We start from the raw sequence: 5,634 nt of genomic DNA on the forward strand, positions 1-5,634 counted from the left end.
TACTATCCAAGTAACCCTTGAGAAGACTGCAATCCCAGAAGACATTTAATTACAGCCTTGTGAAAAGACTAAAAGACTACGAACCAGAGACACCCAGCTGAGCTGCACCCAGATCCTGGATTCTCAGGAATCAAAATAGTAAATGTTTAGAGTTTTAAGCTGCTACATTTTAGGGTAATTTATTATACATTTATAGACAACTAATATAAATTCTTAAAGTAAATGACTAAAAAATAAATATAAAATATTTCTTAGGACAATTGGATACATAAATGGAAGAATATGTTAGAAATAATTGATCTAATATTTATTGAATAAAGGATTCCAAAATTGGGTATCCATAAAAGTTCCTTCATGTTTATTTTGGATTAAAATAAAACCATCACAGATCTTTATATTATATAAATTCTCTTGCTTTTATTCCTTTGTTTATTTCAACCTGAGAAATAGATTATTTCTATGAACCTCTACTTAAACATTTTCTGAATTTTTATGTGAAATGAAGGATTGAGAGACACAGAAGATACACCTAGCAGGGTATACAGATGCTTATCTACCTTTCATACCACTTATGCTCTTCTCCCACAGTCATGGCTGTTTTCACGGAATGATGAGAACATCTACCATGAAGGCATTTAAGGCATCATTGTGCCTGGGACCTATGGTGCAAGTGGGAAAGCAGGGAATCCGTTTAAGGAAACAGGGTGCACCACCTTTTCCATGAGTGGTAACCATGAAATGTACTGTTGATTAAAATATTTCTCACATGTTCCTCTAACCTATCAAGTTCTTGGGCTTCAAAGTCATTCCACCTAACTGCCTCTCCTAAGGCTCCTTTCTTATTCCAGTAAAGAAAGAATGAATCTGCTGAATACTATCAACTATACCCTCGTGTTTGTTTTTTTCATGTATCAGTTATTTAATTAGGTTCTTGGCAAGAAATTTAGAACACCAATTTGTGAGGATAAACTCCATTTGTGAGAGAAACCACAGAGCAGAGGTAGCCCTGGAATAGAGGAACAGCTTTTATTTTTGGCAGAATTTGTGAGTCCATAGCTTTATGCTCAACTTTGTGCTGCTCTGTATCCCTGGGTCATAGATCTCACCTTCCTGGTATCTGGGCTTTCAAAGCTTCTTCTTCCTAAAATAATGATCAGTGAGATGTTCAGTGTTTTCACACCGATAGCAATTTTAGTGGAGGTGGCAAAGACAAATTTCTGGTATGTTCTGTGCAGAGGAACTCAATTTAGTATCAGAGGCCAGTCACAAGTAGCAAGCCACTGCTCAGCTGCTTCAGGAAACCATCCCCTTGCCTCTGTGGTGCCCACTGAGGATGATCAGAATGATGTCGAGAGTGGTACTAACTCAGTTTCCTAACATGCTACCTGAAAAGATTTTTGTTGCAGCTTACAGCTTTCAAGGCGTATCTTCAGTAGAATAATATTTAGGCATTTTGTGAAGTTTAACCGCTCATGACCATTCTTGTCACTACCAACTGGAAGGAATCCCTAAATAAATGGGTGCTTTACATAACACGGGAAAGAGAAGCAGTACTAAAATAATTTAAATAGCATTCCAAACTCTATTCCAAAACTGCATGCCATAAAGTTCAGAAGAACTTCTAGTTCAAGTTTATTTATTTTTCAACACATGGGAAAGGAAAAAGAAAGAAACAGCAATAACAGAACTCCCACCCCTGGAAGTAAAGAGGTACCTGCTGAAAATTCCTAACCATTACTACTATTATTCTCAAACTCATCATCTAATGCTTATTTAGTTTATTTCATCATTTACACAACATGTTATGGATGACACAAAATAAGTCTGTGTAATAGCAGGGAAGTTGGCATTTATTTTCTCTTATAAAAATAACATTACATCAGATGGGTTGAGTTTGTTGGTCAGACAACCAGCAAATGGCAGAACTAAGATAAGCATCCATGTCTCCTAATGCTTAAAATTATACCAACTTGATAAGAACTGAATTAGTTAATAGTTGAGTGATTTGTGGGGTGGGAGGGGTCATTTTAATTTAATGCCACTATTAACATGTAATTATAACATGGGGGAATAAAGAGGAAGATGGAATGAGACAAATTTCCTTAAGAGATAATTAATTTCTCTCTTAAGGAAAGGAGCAAAGATTTCAGCAGCTATCTGTAGAGTGCTGATCAAAACAGATCCACTATTCTAATACATCTCCATCAGTCTGCAAAGTATTGGGGGGAGGTGAAAATGAAACTTCAGAAAATACTTCAGTACAGGCTGTTCATTGAATGAGGGGTTACAAAGCCTCAAAAAAAAAAAAAGAAGAAGAAGAAGAAAGAGATTACTAATTAAAGGATTTCAATAAACCATTCTGAATTATTACTCTAATTAGAGCAATGAATGAACTGCCTAATCTCTGAGTAAATAATCAGGTTGCTAAATTTTCCAGGATTAAAATAGCCAAGTTATCCCATTTCCTTGAACAATTACTCATTCATTTATTCAATCAATTTCCAGCTAACAGACTAATCATTATCTGGAGAGCTTATAAAAATAAATATTCCAAGTTTGGATATTGTGCTATGGTTATGCAAAATGTTACCATTGAGAGAAACTGGCTGAAGCATACATGGGATCTCCCTTAATGTTTTTTTGCAACTTATGAATCTACAATAAATTCAAAATAAATAGTTAAAAAGTGGACATAGATAAAAGAGGTAGATAGATAGATAGATAGATAGATAGATAGATAGATAGATAGATATTCCAGGGCTTCACCTTCAAAGATTCTTGCTCAGTAAATTTGGAGTGAGATTCAATAATTCATATTTCTTATCAGCACTTTTTATGATTCTGATTGCTGCTATATTTGGCAACCACTGAATTCCATAATACTTTTACATAAATCAGAAGAAGTTTTCAAATGATTTATGTTTGATAATGGGTCATTCAATTACTGCGACATTTCTGGGGGTGGTCAGACTTAGAGGAACACTAGGTATCTATCCATCTCCTATCCCACACTGACTCTCCAACTGAGGAATGACTAACTATATTTCCCCTGGTCTCCCAGTTTTCTACTCACCTCCATGTCCTATTTCTATCCCAGATGTCATCAGTTTTTGTAAAGAACCCATAAACACCTTAGCCTCACAACTTCTAGATCTCAATATCAACAACCTCATTATTTCAGTGGTCTATATAAATTGCCTGGAATGGAGATAAACAGCCCAAATGTTGCTTTCAGCAACCCATTGTGAAGCCCAACTTCACAGCCCTTCGGACCTAAGGACTTTAGCTTCCAGGGCTAAAGAAGTCTGTACTAAATCTTCATGCAAAGGTTCCAAGGTCCCTAATATAAAGGTTTAAATGTCCAGGTTAACACCCCATTCTAGACTGTGCTAGAACCAGTGGAAAATGGCATCTAGGGCTAGGAGTTGCCATATTAAAATACAAATATCTATTTTTGGAAAACACTGTAAATTGTTATTAACTAAGCCAGCTGTTTAGTATGGGAGAAAAATGATTAGAAACACAAGTTTCTGGATCCTGGCGCTCTCAGAATTCTGATTCAGTAAGTCTAGAACAGCATCCAGGAATCTAAATTTTGACCCACTGTATACTGACCATATTCAAAGAAATTTTAACCTAAATTTTTCAATGCAGATAAATTAGCTGCTAACCTAGATGTCAGATATAAGTAGCATCTGACAATGACAAACGACCAAGTATGAAATTTGTCTTTGAATATTAGGTTTCTGAAGAGGTACCCAATTAGGGAGTCTATAGGGAACAAAGTGAAGAACAGGGAAGAAGACAGGTCAAAACAGAAAAAGGGAATAAGGAGAATAAAGAAAACCTTAGTCTATGTACCCATGCTTCTCAGGACTGACTGCTTCTGGGTGGGAGTTGGCATGTAGACGGAATTTTGAGAAACCTTCTTCTCTCCCAAATGCAGGATTGTCTACACTTTCCTACATAGATGGACCAGGAAAGGAGGGATAAAGTCATAAAATTCTAATGGAATGATATAAATAAGTCTGGCTAATATTTGAAATAACTAAGGTGAAAGCAGAACTCAAGTAAGATTTTCAATACAAAAGACCAAAACTAGAAAGCCTCTCTTATGTCCTTGCTTTCTCTCAGAGGCTGAGAGAACTGAGTGTTTTCTCTCCCTCCACTGTTATCGTTTACAATAATTCCTAGAGGTAGTCTCATACACGAAAAGGATCATGTTAAGAAGTAGAAAATGAGTCAGTAATTTCATTTTAAGGTTTACCCAAAAGTCTATGCAATCCCTGGGCTCTTTATGCTTGCAAAAAGTTAATTTGCCTATCAGATAAAATGTTTGTTCTTATTTCTCTGCTGTATTAGCTAAGATCCAATCAGAAGACAGAAACCACACAGTCATTTCAACAGGACAATTTAGTATAAAGAAACAATAGCAACAGAGGATTGGAGTAATAGGGAATTAATACAAGTTGGAGAGCAGGGGCTCTAAGTGATACACAAAAAGCTACAGAAGGAGAGTATTCAAAAAAGTAACAAACTTGGAAGAAGAGAATCCTCCCCAAAGCTGGGACTCAGATATCACTGGAAAGGGTATAGTTGAAGTCCATTCAATGTTGGAAAAATTCATTGGGTTTCCCAGGAAAGAAGGGTCCCCAGTTGCCAGTTAGGCCAAATGAGAATTGCCTACTAGGATACTGATGAAATTCACTGGGAACTACCTGTTTAAGTTGCTATTGACTTGCTGGATAGCCAGCTTGAGCACCATCTGAACTCACAGAAAACTACCTGGAAGTAGCAAGGGTGTGAGAAGGAGGTGACTTACTGAAAACAAAGCTGGTTAAGCCTTTGAACTTATTAGGTGTCCTCAGGAGTGGCACTGAGCTTACTGCTGGAAACCATTCAAGGTAGAGTTTGCACTGAGGTAAGCTGGGGAGGTGCCACTTGCTGCTTTGTGCCAGGATACTGGTGAAAAAAATGCCACTCAGCAGGACTTCAACTAAATGAGCACACCTCACATAACCAGGAAGGAAAAAACTTTCCTCCAGTGTCCCTCCAACACCCTCTACTGAGAGTGTTTAACAAGGCCCATCTTTGTTATCACAGAACAGGAAAAAAGGGTGAATTTGGAACTGAGAAGTAATGCATTGATAACTTGGTGCATCAGTCTACAACACATAATTTTTTTTCTAAAAGACATTTTCAAATATATGTTTTACTATCTATATTCAATACATGGAAAAAAATATCATTTTCTAAGAACTAGGTAAAGAAAAACGTTATCTGAATCAGCAAAAGACAATTTTTGTGCTTTCTCCTGTTTATTTGTCAAAGTGTCCCAGTTTTTGACTTGGATGTCCATACTATCAGTAAACAAATGGCTCCTGTTAGTTACCAACTGACACTTTTGCAAAAATCTAATTACTTGAAAAGAAATTGGAAATGATCCTGATAAAAATCTTGAGATGATCCTTTTTAATTTTAAGAATGAGAGGGTTGGAAGCTCATCCTGTCTACCTATCTATAGGTGGCATCTGTGCACAGTCATTTGGCATACAACAGGTCCATTTGTCCTAAACTCATTCCTTCTTCTCACTCCTTTTATGATAAGTTTCCATCTTTAAAGTCATTTCTCGG

The 5,634-nt window shown here is 36.6% G+C and overlaps 1 pseudogene; it reads right to left on the reverse strand.

Moving 5' to 3' along the window:
- Nucleotides 1–329: 329 nt before the first annotated feature.
- On the reverse strand, nt 330–3,079 carry LOC101094493 (annotated as a pseudogene).
- Between the last annotated feature and the right edge of the window lie 2,555 nt (nt 3,080–5,634).

Source organism: Felis catus, chromosome A2, assembly GCF_018350175.1.
Source record: "Felis catus isolate Fca126 chromosome A2, F.catus_Fca126_mat1.0, whole genome shotgun sequence".
Taxonomy (NCBI): Eukaryota; Metazoa; Chordata; class Mammalia; order Carnivora; family Felidae; genus Felis; species Felis catus.